Genomic DNA, 16,318 nt, shown 5'->3' on the forward strand with positions numbered 1-16,318 from the left:
ACACACTCTCCTCTCTCTCTCTCCCACACACACAATCTCTCCTCTCTCTCTCTCCCACACACACACTCTCCTCTCTCTCTCTCTCACACACACACACACACTCTTCTCTCTCTCTCTTCCACAAACACACACTCTCCTCTCTCTCTGTACCACACACACATGCTCTGCTCTCTCTCTTCCCACACAAACACACACACTCTCCTCTCCCTCTCTCCCAAACACACACACACTCCCCTCTCTCCCACACACACACACACAGACACACTCTCCTCTCTCTCTCTCCCAAACACACACACACTCTCCTCTCTCACTCTCCTACACACACACACACACACTCACCTCTCTCTCTCACACACTCACACTACCCTCTCTCTCTCCCACCACACACACTCTCCTCTCTCTCTCTCCCACACAAACACACACACTCTCCTCTCTCTCTCTCCCACACACACACACTCCTCTCTCGCCCACACACACACACACTCCTCTCTCGCCCACACACACACTCTCCTCTCTCTCACTCCCACACACACAAACACACTCTCCTCTCTCTGTCTCCCACGCACACAAACACACTCTCCTCTCTCTCCCACACACACACACTCCTCTCTCTCTCCCACACACACACACTCTCCTCTCTCTCTCCCACACACACACACATTCTCCACTCTCTCTCTCCCACACACACACTCTCCTCTCTCTCTCTCTCTCACACACAAACACTCTCTTCATTCTCCCACACACACACACTCACTCTCCCACACACACACTTCTCACTCTCTCTCTCACACGCACACACTCTCCTGTCTCTCTCTCACCCAAACACACACACTCGCTCCTCTCTCTCTCTGCCACACACACACACATTCTCCTCCCTTTCTATCTCCCACAAACACACACACGTTCTCTCTCTCCCCCATAAACACGCACATTCTCTCCTCTCTATCTATCCCATACGCACACACACTCTCCTCTCTCTCTCTCCCATATACACACACTCTGCGCTCTCTCTCTCCCACACACACATACACACACTCTCCTCTCTCTCTCCCACACACACACACACACACTCTCCTCTCTCTCTCCCACACACACACACTCACTCCTCTCTCTCCCACACAAACACACTCTCCTCTCTCTCTCTCCCACACACACACTTTCTCCTCTCTCTCTCTCCCACACACACACACACACTCTTCTCTCTCTCTCTTCCACAAACACACACTCTCCTCTCTCTCTGTACCACACACACATGCTCTGCTCTCTCTCTTCCCACACAAACACACACACTCTCCTCTCTCTCTCCCAAACACACACACACTCCTCTCTCTCCCACACACACACACACTCTCCTCTCTCTCTCTCCCACACACACACACAAACTCTTCTCTCTCTCTCTTCCACAAACACACACTCTCCTCTCTCTCTGTACCACACACACATGCTCTGCTCTCTCTCTTCCCACACAAACACACACACTCTCCTCTCTCTCTCTCCCAAACACACACACACTCCTCTCTCTCCCACAAACACACACACACAAGCACTCTCCTGTCTCTCTATCCCACACAGACACACACTTTCCTCTCTCTCTCTCCCACACACACTCTCACTCTCCTCTCTCTCACTCCCACACACACACACACACAAATTCCTCTCTCTCCCTCCCACACACACTCTCCTCTCTCTCTCTCCCACACACACACTCACACAAACTCCTCACTCTCTCTCTCACACACACACACTCTCCTCTCTCTCTATCTCCTACACACACACACTCTCCTCTCTCACTCTCCCACATACACACACTCACTCCTCTCTCTCTCTCCCACACACACAAATGCTCTCCTCTGTCTCTCTCCCACCCACATACAAACAATCTCTCCTCTCTCTCTCTCCCACTCACACACACACTCTCCTATTTCTCACTCCCACACTCACACACTCAGCTCTCTCTCTCCCACACAAACACACTCTCCTCTCTCTCTCTCCCACACACACAATCTCTCCTCTCTCTCTCTCCCACAAACACACACTCTCCTCTCTCTCTCTACCACACACACATGCTCTCCTCTCTCTCCCACACAAACACACACACTCTCCTCTCTCTCTCCCACACACACACACACTGCTCTCTCTCCCACACACACACAAACACACAATCTCCTCTCTGGCTCTCCCACACACACACACACATTCTCCACTCTCTCTCTCCCACACACACACTCTCCTCTCTCTCTCTCTCACACACACACACTCTCTTCATTCTCCCACACACACACACTCACTCTCCCACACACACACTTCTCACTCTCTCTCTCACACGCACACACTCTCCTGTCTCTCTCTCCCCCAAACACACACACACTCTCCCCTCTCTCTCTCTGCCACACACACACACATTCTCCTCCCTTTCTATCTCACCCCCACACACACACACTCCGTTCTCTCTCTCCCCATAAACACACACATTCTCTCCTCTCTATCTCTCCCACACACACACACACTCTCCTCTCTCTCTCTCTCTCACTCCCACGCACACAAACACACTCTCCTCTCTCACTCTCTCACTCCCACGCACAGAAACACACTCTCCTCTCTCACTCTCCTACACACACACACACACACACTCTCCTCTCTCTCCCTCCCACACACACACATTCCTCTCTCTCCCTCCTACACAGGCACACACTCTCCTCTCTCTCTCTCCCACAAACACACAAACACTCCTCATTCTCTCTCTCACACACACACACTCTCCTCTCTCTCTATCTCCCACACACACACACACTCTCCTCTCTCTCTATCTCCCACACACACACACACTCTGCTCTCTCTCTCCCACACACACACACACACTCTCCTCTCTCTCTCTCACTCCCACACACACAAACACACTCTCCTCTCTCTGTCTCCCACGCACACAAACACACTCTCATCTCTCTCCCACACACACACACTCCTCTCTCTCTCCCACACACACACACTCTCCTCTCTCTCTCCCACACACACACACATTCTCCACTCTCTCTCTCCCACACACACACTCTCCTCTCTCTCTCTCTCTCACACACAAACACTCTCTTCATTCTCCCACACACACACACTCACTCTCCCACACACACACTTCTCACTCTCTCTCTCACACGCACACACTCTCGTGTCTCTCTCTCACCCAAACACACACACTCGCTCCTCTCTCTCTCTGCCACACACACACACATTCTCCTCCCTTTCTATCTCCCACAAACACACACACACTCCGTTCTCTCTCTCCCCCATAAACACACACATTCTCTCCTCTCTATCTCTCCCATACGCACACACACTCTCCTCTCTCTCTCTCCCATATACACACACTCTGCGCTCTCTCTCTCCCCCCCCCACACACACACTCTCCTCCATCTCTCTCTCCCACACACACATGCTCTCCTCTCTCCCACCCACACACACAGACTCTCCTCTCTCTCTCTCCCAGCCACACACACACTCTCTTATCTCTCTCTCCCCAACACACACACACACTCTCCACTCTCTCTCTCCCAAACACACACTCTCCTCTCTCTCTCTCCCACACACACACACACACACACACTCTCCTCTCTCTCCCTCCCACACAAACACACACATTCCTCTCTCTCCCTCCCACACAGGCACACACTCTCCTCTCTCTCTCTCTCACACACTCACACTACCCTCTCTCTCTCTCCCACACAAACACACACACTCTCTTCTCTCTCTCCCACACACACACACTCTCCTCTCTCTCTCTCTCCCACACAAACTCTCCTCTCTCTCTCCCACACACACACACACACTCCTCTCTCGCCCACACACACACACACACACTCCTCTCTCGCCCGCACACAAACTCTCCTCTCTCTCTCTCCCACACACATACACTCCTCTCTCTCCCCCACACACACACTCCTCTCTCTCTCTCCCACACACACACACACTTTCCTCTCTCTCTCTCTCCCCTACACTTACACACAAACTCTCCTCTCTTTCCGCACATGCACACTTTCCTCTCTCTCCCACACACACACAATCTCGTCTCTCTCTCTCCCACACACATACACTCTCCTCTCTCTGTCTCTCCCACACACACACACACACTCTCCTCTCTCTCTCTCCAACACACACACGCTCTCATCTCTCTCCCTCCCAAACACACTGTCCACTCTCTCTCTCTCACACACAGACAAACACATACTCTCCTCTCTCGCTCCCACACACACAAACACTCACCTCTCTCTCTCTCCCCCACACACACACACTCTCCTCTCGCTCTCTCCAACAAACACATACACTCCTCTCTCTCTCTCCCACAGACACACACACACACACACACAGACACTCTCCTCTCTCTCTATCCCACACACACACACACACTCTCCTCTCTCTCTCTCCCACACACACACAAACACACTCTCCTCTCTCTCCCTCCCACACACACACACAAACACATTCCTCTCTCTCCCTCCCACACAGGCACGCACTCTCCTCTCTCTCTCTCCCACAAACACACACACACTCCTCATTCTCTCTCTCTCTCTCACACACACTCTCCTCTCTCTCTCTCCCACACACACACACACTCTCCTCTCGCTCTCTCCAACAAACACATACACTCCTCTCTCTCTCTCCCACAGACACACACACACACACACACACAGACACTCTCCTCTCTCTCTATCCCACACACACACACACACTCTCCTCTCTCTCTCTCCCACACACACACTCTCCTCTCTCTCTCTCCCACACACACACAAACACACTCTCCTCTCTCTCCCTCCCACACACACACACAAACACATTCCTCTCTCTCCCTCCCACACAGGCACGCACTCTCCTCTCTCTCTCTCCCACAAACACACACACACTCCTCATTCTCTCTCTCTCACACACACACACTCTCCTCTCTCTATCTCCCACACACACACACACACCCCTCTCTCTCTATCTCCCAGACACACACACACTCTCCTCTCTCTCTCTCCAACACACACACGCTCTCATCTTTCTCCCTCCCAGACACACTGTCCACTCTCTCTCTCTCACACACAGACAAACACACACTCTCCTCTCTCTCTCTCCCACAAACACACACACACTCCTCATTCTCTCTCTCTCACACACACACACTCTCCTCTCTCTCTATTCCACACACACACACACACTCTCCTCTCTCTCCCTCCCACACACACACACTACTCTCTCTCTCTCCCACACACACACACTCCTCACTCTCTCACACACACACACTCTCCTCTCTCTCTATCTCCCACACACACACACACTATCCTCTCTCACTCTCCCACATACACACACTCTCTCCTCTCTCTCTCTCCCACACACAGACACACACTCTCCTCCCTCTCTCTCTCCCACACACACACGCTCTCCTCTCTCTCTCTCCCACCCACATACACAGAATCTCCTCTCTCTCTCTCCCACTCACACACACACTCTCCTATCTCTCACTCCCACACACACACACTCACCTCTCTCTCTCCCACACAAACACAATTTCCTCTCTCTCTCTCCCACACACACATAATCTCTCCTCTCTCTCTCTCCCACAAACACACACTCTCCTCTCTCTCTCTACCACACACACATGCTCTCCTCTCTCTCCCACACAAACACACACACTCTCCTCTCTCTCTCCCACACACACACACACTCTCCTCTCTCTTCCACACACACACACACAATCTCCTCTCTGGCTCTCCCACACACACACACACACACACTCTCCTCTCCCTCTCTCCCACACACACACACATTCTCCACTCTCTCTCTCCCACACACACACTCTCCTCTCTCTCTCTCTCTCACACACAAACACTCTCTTCATTCTCCCACACACACACACTCACTCTCCCACACACACACTTCTCACTCTCTCTCTCACACGCACACACTCTCCTGTCTCTCTCTCACCCAAACACACACACTCGCTCCTCTCTCTCTCTGCCACACACACACACATTCTCCTCCCTTTCTATCTCCCACAAACACACACACACTCCGTTCTCTCTCTCTCCCATATACACACACACTCTGCGCTCTCTCTCTCCCACACACACACACACATTCTCCTCCATCTCTCTCTCCCACACACACATGCTCTCCTCTCTCCCACCCACACACACAGACTCTCCTCTCTCTCTCTCCCAGCCACACACACACTCTCTTATCTCTCTCTCCCCAACACACACACACACTCTGCTCTCTCTCCCCCACTCACACACTATCCTCTCTCTCTCCCGCACACACACTATCTCCGCTCTCTCTCCCACACACACACACCCATACTCTCCTCTCTCTCTCCCACACACACACACTCACTCCTCTCTCTCCCACACAAACACACTCTCCTCTCTCTCTCTCCCACACACACACACACACATACTCTCCTCTCTCTCTCCCACACACACACACTCACTCCTATCTTTCCCACACAAACACACTCTCCTCTCTCTCTCTCCCACACACACACACTCTTCTCTCTCTCCCTTCCACAAACACACACTCTCCTCTCTCTCTGTACCACACACACATGCTCTGCTCTCTCTCTTCCCACACAAACACACACACTCTCCTCTCTCTCTCTCCCAAACACACACACACTCCTCTCTCTCCCACACACACACACGCACTCTACTCTCTCAATATCCCACACACACACACTCTCTCCTCTCTCGCTCTCCCACACACACACACACACCCTCTCCTCCCTCTCTATCTCCCAGACACACACACACTCTCCTCTCTCTCTCCCAAACACACACACACTCTCCTCTCTCTCTCTCTCACTCCCACGCACACAAACACACTCTCCTCTCTCACTCTCCTACACACACACACACACACACTCTCCTCTCTCACTCTCCCACATACACACACTCTCTCCTCTCTCTCTCTCCCACACACAGACACACACTCTCCTCCCTCTCTCTCTCCCACACACACATGCTCTCATCCCTCTCTCTCCCACACACACACGCTCTCCTCTCTCTCTCTCTCCCACCCACATACACAGAATATCCTCTCTCTCTCTCCCACTCACATGCACACTCTCCTATCTCTCACTCCCACACACACACACTCACCTCTCTCTCTCCCACACACACACAATCTCTCCTCTCTCTCTCTCCCACAAACACACACTCTCCTCTCTCTCTCTACCACACACACATGCTCTCCTCTCTCTCCCACACAAACACACACTCTCTCCTCTCTCTCTCCCACACACACACACACTGCTCTCTCTTCCACACACACACACACAATCTCCTCTCTGGCTCTCCCACACAAACACACACACACTCTCCTCTCCCTCTCTCCCACACACACACAAATTCTCCACTCTCTCTCTCCCACACACACACTCTCCTCTCTCTCTCTCTCTCACACACAAACACTCTCTTCATTCTCCCACACACACACACTCACTCTCCCACACACACACTTCTCACTTTCTCTCTCACACGCACACACTCTCCTGTCTCTCTCTCACCCAAACACAGACACACTCGCTCCTCTCTCTCTCTGCCACACACACACACATTCTCCTCCCTTTCTATCTCCCACAAAAACACACACACTCCGTTCTCTCTCTCCCCCATAAACACACACATTCTCTCCTCTCTATCTCTCCCACACGCACACACACTCTCCTCTCTCTCTCTCCCATATACAAACACACTCTGTGCTCTCTCTCTCCCACACACACACACACTCTCCTCCATCTCTCTCTCCCACACACACATGCTCTCCTCTCTCCCACCCACACACACAGACTCTCCTCTCTCTCTCTCCCAGCCACACACACACTCTCTTATCTCTCTCTCCCCAACACACACACACACTCTGCTCTCTCTCCCCCACTCACACACTATCCTCTCTCTCTCCCGCACACACACTCTCTCCGCTCTCTCTCCCACACACACACACATACTCTCCTCTCTCTCTCCCACACACACACACTCACTCCTCTCTCTCCCACACAAACACACTCTCCTCTCTCTCTGTCCCACACACACACACACATACTCTCCTCTCTCTCTCCCACACACACACTCACTCCTATCTTTCCCACACAAACACACTCTCCTCTCTCTCTCTCCCACACACGCACACTCTTCTCTCTCTCCCTTCCACAAACACACACTCTCCTCTCTCTCTGTACCACACACACATGCTCTGCTCTCTCTCTTCCCACACAAACACACACACTCTCCTCTCTCTCTCTCCCAAACACACACACACTCCTCTCTCTCCCACACACACACACACACTCTACTCTCTCAATATCCCACACACACACACTCTCTCCTCTCTCGCTCTCCCACACACACACACACACCCTCTCCTCCCTCTCTATCTCCCAGACACACACACACTCTCCTCTCTCTCTCCCAAACACACACACACTCTCCTCTCTCTCTCTCTCACTCCCACGCACACAAACACACTCTCCTCTCTCACTCTCCTACACACACACACACACACACTCACCTCTCTCTCTCTCACACACTCACACTACCCTCTCTCTCTCTCCCACACACACACACTCTCCTCTCTCTCTCTCCCACACAAACACATACACTTTCCTCTCTCTCTCTCCCACACACACACACACACTCCTCTTTCGCCCACACACACACACACACTCTCCTCTCTCACCCACAGACACACACACTCCTCTCGCTCTCTCCAATACACACACACATTCCTCTCTCTCTATCTCCCACACACACACACACTCTCCTCTCTCTCTATCTCCCAGACACACACACTCTCCTCTCTCTTTCTCCCACACACAAACACACACTCCTCTCTCGCCCACACACACACACTCCTCTCTCGCTCACACACACACACACTCCTCTCGCTCTCTCCAACACACACACACACTCCTCTCTCTCTCTCCCACAGACACACACACACACACACACACTCAATCTCCTCTCTCTCTATCCCATTTACACACACACACTCTCCGCTCTCTCTCTCCCACACACACACTCTCCTCTCTCTCTCTCCCTCCCACACACACACACACATTCCTCTCTCTCCCTCCCACACAGGCACACACTCTCCTCTCTCTCTCTCCCACACACACACACACACTCTTCTCTCGCCCACACACACACACTCTCCTCTCTCGCCCACACACACACACACTCCTCTCGCTCTCTCCAATACGCACACACACTCCTCTCTCTCTATCTCCCACACACACACACACACTCTCCTCTCTCTTTCTCCCACACACACACACACACACTCCTCTCTCGCCCACACACACACACTCCTCTCTCGCCCACACACACACACACTCCTCTCGCCCTCTCCAACACACACACACACTCCTCTCGCTCTCTCCCACAGACACACACACACACACACTCAATCTCCTCTCTCTCTATCCCACACACACACACACACTCTCCGCTCTCTCTCTCCCACACAAACACTCTCCTCTCTCTCTCTCTCTCACACACAAACACTCTCTTCATTCTCCCACACACACACAATCACTCTCCCACACACACACTTCTCACTCTCTCTCTCACACGCACACACTCTCCTGTCTCTCTCTCACCCAAACACACACACACTCGCTCCTCTCTCTCTCTGCCCCACACACACACATTCTCCTCCCTTTCTATCTCCCACAAACACACACACACTCCGTTCTCTCTCTCCCACATAAACACACACCTTCTCTCCTCTCTATCTCTCCCACATGCACACACACTCTCCTCTCTCTCTCTCCCACACACACATGCTCTCCTCTCACCCACCCACACACACAGACTCTCCTCTCTCTCTCTCCCAGCCACACACACACTCTCTTATCTCTTTCTCCCCAACACACACACACACTCTGCTCTCTCTCCCCCACTCAAACACTATCCTCTCTCTCTCCCGCACACACACTCTCTCTGCTCTCTCTCCCACACACACACACACACACTCACCTCTCTCTCTCCCACACACACACACTCACTCCTCTCTCTCCCACACAAACACACTCTCCTCTCTCTCTCTCCCACACACACACACACACTCTTCTCTCTCTCCCTTCCACAAACACACACTCTCCTCTCTCTCTGTACAACACACACATGCTCTGCTCTCTCTCTTCCCACACAAACACACACACTCTCCTCTCTCTCTCTCCCAAACACACACACACTCCTCTCTCTCCCACACACACACACACACTCTACTCTCTCAATATCCCACACACACACTCTCCTCTCTATCTCCCAGACACACACACTCTCCTCTCTCTTTCTCCCACACACACACACACACACTCCTCTCTCGCCCCCCCACACACACTCCTCTCTCGCCCACACACACACACACTCCTCTCGCTCTCTCCAACACACACACACACACCTCTCTCTCTCTCCCACAGACACACACACACACACGCACACACACTCAATCTCCTCTCTCTCTAACACACACACACACACACCCTCTCCGCTCTCTCTCTCCCAAACACACTCTCCTCTCTCTCTCTCCCACACACACGCACACACACACTCTCCTCTCTCTCCCTCCCACACACACACACACATTCCTCTCTCTCCCTCCCACACAGGCACACACTCTCCTCTCTCCCTCTCCCACAAACACACAAACACTCCTCATTCTCTCTCTCACACACACACACACTCACCTCTCTCTCTATCTCCCACACACACACACACTCTCCTCTCTCTCTATCTCCCAGACACACACACACTCTGCTCTCTCTCTATCTCCCAGACACACACACACTCTGCTCTCTCTCTCCCTCACACACACACACACTCTCCTCTCTCTCTCTCACTCCCACACACACAAACACACTCTCCTCTCTCTGTCACGCACGTACACAAACACACTCTCCTCTCTCTCCCACACACACACACTCCTCTCTCTCCCACAAACACACACACACTCAAACACTCTCCTCTCTCTCTATCCCACACACACACACACTTTCCTCTCTCTCTCTCCCACACACACACACTCACTCTCCTCTCTCTCCCTCCCACACACACACACACACACACACACACTCTCCACTCTCTCCCTCCCACACACACACACACTACTCTCTCTCTCTCCCACACACACACTCACACACACTCCTCACTCTCTCTCTCTCACACACACACTCTCCTCTCTCTCTATCTCCCACACATACACACACACACTCTCCTCTCTCACTCTCCCACATACACACACTCTCTCCTCTCTCTCTTCCACACACACACACACACACACTCTCCTCCCTCTCTCTCTCCCACACACACATGCCCTCATCCCTCTCTCTCCCACACACACACGCTCTCCTCTCTCTCTTTCCCACCCACATACACACAATCTCTCCTCTCTCTCTCTCCCACTCACACACACACTCTCCTATCTCTCACTCCCACACACACACACTCAGCTCTCTCTCTCCCACACAAACACACTCTCCTCTCTCTCTCTCCCACACACACAATCTCTCCTCTCTCTCTCTCCCCCAAACACACACTCTCCTCTCTCTCTCTACCACACACACATGCTCTCCTCTCTCTCCCACACACACAAACACACTGCTCTCTCTCCCACACACGCACAGACACACAATCTCCTCTCCTGCTCTCCCACACACACAAACACACTCTCCTCTCCCTCTCTCCCACACACACACACATTCTCCACTCTCTCTCTCCCACACACACACTCTCCTCTCTCTCTCTCTCTCACACACACAAACCCTCTCTTCATTCTCCCACACACACACACTCACTCTCCCACAACACACTTCTTACTCTCTCTCTCACACGCACACACTCTCCTGTCTCTCTCTCCCCCAAACAGACACACACTCTCTCCTCTCTCTCTCTGCCACACACACACACATTCTCCTCCCTTTCTATCTCCCACACACACACACACACTCCGTTCTCTCTCTCCCCCATAAACACACACATTCTCTCCTCTCTATCTCTCCCATACGCACACACACTCTCCTCTCTCTCTCTCCCATATACACACACACTCTGCGCTCTGTCTCTCCCACACACACACACACTCTCCTCCATCTCTCTCTCCCACACACACATGCTCTCCTCTCTCCCACCCACACACACACACACTCCTCTCTCTCTCTCACTCCCACACACACAAACACACTCTCCTCTCTCTCACACACACACACTCTGCTCTTTCTCCCCCACACACACACTCTCCTCTCTCTCTCCCACACACACACTCTCTCCGCTTTCTCTCCCACACACACACACACTCTCTCCTCTCTCTCTCCCACCCACACACACTCACTCCTCTCTCTTCCCACACAAACACACACACTCCTCTCTCACTCTCCCAAACACACACCCACTCCTCTCTCTCCCACACACACACACACACACTCTCCTCCCTCTCTCTCTCCCAGACACACACACACTCTCCTCTCTCTCTCTCCCAAACACACACACACTCTCCTCTCTCTCTCTCTCACTCCCACACACACAAACACACTCTCCTCTCTCACTCTCCTACACACACACACACACACTCACCTCTCTCTCTCTCACACACACACACTACCCTCTCTCTCTCTCCCACACACACACTACCCTCTCTCTCTCTCCCACACACACACTCTCTCCGCTCTTTCTCCCACACAAACACACTCTCCTCTCTCTCTCCCACACACACACTCTCTCCTCTCTCTCTCTCCCACACACACACTCTTCTCTCTCTCTCTTCCACAAACACACACTCTCCTCTCTCTCTGTACCACACACACATGCTCTGCTCTCTCTCTTCCCACACAAACACACACACTCTCCTCTCTCTCTCTCCCAAACACACAAACACGCCTCTCTCTCCCACACACACACACACACACACTACTCTCTCAATATCCCACACACACACACTCTCTCCTCTCTCTCTCTCCCACACACACACACAAACACTCTCCTCCCTCTCTATCTCCCAGACACACACACACTGTCCTCTCTCTCTCTCCCAAACACACACACTCTCCTCTCTCTCTCTCTCACTCCCACGCAAACAAACACACTCTCCTCTCTCACTCTCCTACACACACACACACACACACTCACCTCTCTCTCTCACACACACTCACACTACCCTGTCTCTCTCTCCCACACACACACACTCTCCTCTCTCTCTCTCCCACACACACACTCTCTCCGCTCTCTCTCTCCCACACACACACTCTCTCCGCTCTTTCTCCCACACACACACACTCTCTCCTCTCTCTCTCCCACACACACACACTCACTCCTCTCTCTCCCACACACACACTCTCTCCTCTCTCTCTCTCCCACACACACACTCTTCTCTCTCTCTCTTCCACAAACACACACTCTCCTCTCTCTGTACCACACACACATGCTCTGCCCTCTCTCTTCCCACACAAACACACACACTCTCCTCTCTCTCTCTCTCCCAAACACACAAACACGCCTCTCTCTCCCACACACACACACACACTCTACTCTCTCAATATCCCACACACACACACTCTCTCCTCTCTCTCTCTCCCACACACACTCTCCTCCCTCTCTATCTCCCAGACACACACACACTCTCCTTTCTCTCTCTCCCAAACACACACACTCTCCTCTCTCTCTCTCCCACACACACACACACACTCCTCTCTCGCCCACACACACACACACACACTCCTCTCTCGCCCGCACACACACGCTCTCCTCTCTGTCTCTCCCACTCACATACACTCCTCTCTCTCCCCCACACACACACTTTCCTCTCTCTCTCTCTCCCCTACACTTACACACAAACTCTCCTCTATTTCCGCACATACACACTTTCCTCTCTCTCCCACACACACACAATCTCGTCTCTCTCTCTCCCACACACACACACTCTCCTCTCTCTATCTGCCCACACACACACACACACACACACTCTCCTCTCTCTCTCTCCAACACACACACGCTCTCATCTCTCTCTCTCTCAGACACACTGTCCACTCTCTCTCTCTCACACACAGACAAACACATACTCTCCTCTCTCGCTCCCACACAAACAAACACTCACCTCTCTCTCTCTCCCACACACACACGCACTCTCCTCTCGCTCTCTCCAACAAACACACACACTCCTCTCTCTCTCTCCCACAGACACACACACACACACACAAACACTCTCCTCTCTCTCTATCCCACACTCACACACACACTCTCCTCTCTCTCTCTCCCACACACACACAAACACACTCTCCTCTCTCTCCCTCCCACACACACACAAACACACATTCCTCTCTCTCCCTCCCACACAGGCACACACTCTCCTCTCTCTCTCTCCCACAAACACACACACACTCCTCATTCTCTCTCTCACACACACACACACTCTCCTCTCTCTCTATCTCCCACACACACACACTCCTCTCTCTCTATCTCCCAGACACACACACACTCTCCTCTCTCTCTCTCCAACACACACACGCTCTCATCTTTCTCCCTCCCAGACACACTGTCTACTCTCTCTCTCTCACACACAGACAAACACACACTCTCCTCTCTCTCTCTCCCACAAACACACACACTCTCCTCTCTCTCTATTCCACACACACACGCACACTCTCCTCTCTCTCTCTCCCACACACACACTCTCCTCTCTCTCTCTTCCACACACACACACACACACACTCTCTCTTCTCTCTCCCTCCCACACACACACACACACATTCCTCTCTCTCCCTCCCACACAGGCACACACTCTCCTCTCTCTTTCTCCCACAAACACACACACTCTCCTCATTCTCTCTCTCTCACACACACACACTCTCCTCTCTCTCTATCTCCCCCAAACACACACAATCTCCTTTCTCTCTAGCTCCCAGACACACACACACTCTCCTCTCTCTCACTCCCACACACACAAACACACTCTCCTCTCTCTGTCTCCCACGCACACAAACACACTCTCCTCTCTCTCCCACACACACACACTCCTCTCTCTCTCCCACACACACACACTCTCCTCTCTCTCTCCCACACACACACACGCTCTCATCCCTCTCTCTCCCACACACACGCTCTCCTCTCTCTCTCTCCCACCCACATAAAGACACTCTCCTCTCTCTCTCTCCCACTCACACACACACACACACACACCTCTCTCTCTCTCCCACACACACAAAAACTCTCCTCTCCCTCTCCTACACAAACACACTCCTCTCTCTCCCACAAACACACACACACACACACTCTCCTCTCTCTATCTGCCCACACACACACACACACACACTCTCCTCTCTCTCTCTCCAACACACACACGCTCTCATCTCTCTCCCTCCCAGACACACTGTCCACTCTCTCTCTCACACACACAGACAAACACATACTCTCCTCTCTCGCTCCCACACACACAAACACTCACCTCTCTCTCTCTCCCACACACACACGCACTCTCCTCTCGCTCTCTCCAACAAACATACACACTCCTCTCTCTCTCTCCCACAGACACACACACACAGACACACACAAACACTCTCCTCTCTCTCTATCCCACACACAAACACATACTCTCCTCTCTCTCTCTCCCACAGACACACACACACACACACACACACAAACACTCTCCTCTCTCTCTATCCCACACACACACACTCTCTCCTCTCTCACTCTCCCACACAAACACACACACACTCTCCTCCCTCTCTCTCTCCCAGACACACACACACTCTCCTCTCTCTCTCTCCCAAACACACACACACTCTCCTCTCTCTCTCACTCCCACGCACACAAACACACTCTCCTCTCTCACTCTCCTACACACACACACACACACACTCACCTCTCTCTCTCTCACACACACACTACCCTCTCTCTCTCTCCCACACACACACACTCTCCTCTCTCTCTCTCCCACACACACACTCTCTCCTCTCTCTCTCCCACACACACACACTCACTCCTCTCTCTCCCACACAAACACACTCTCCTCTCTCTCTCTCCCACACACACACACTCTTCTCTCTCTCTCTTCCACAAACACACACTCTCCTCTCTCTCTGTACCACACACACATGCTCTGCCATCTCTCTTCCCACACAAACACACACACTCTCCTCTCTCTCTCTCCCAAACACACACCCACTCCTCTCTCTCCCACACACACACACACACTCTACTCTCTCAATATCCCACACACACACACTCTCTCTCCTCTCTCTCTCTCCCACACACACTCTCCTCCCTCTCTCTCTCCCAGACACACACACACTCTCCCCTCTCTC

Source organism: Carcharodon carcharias, chromosome 20, assembly GCF_017639515.1.
Source record: "Carcharodon carcharias isolate sCarCar2 chromosome 20, sCarCar2.pri, whole genome shotgun sequence".
In the NCBI taxonomy this organism is placed as follows: Eukaryota; Metazoa; Chordata; class Chondrichthyes; order Lamniformes; family Lamnidae; genus Carcharodon; species Carcharodon carcharias.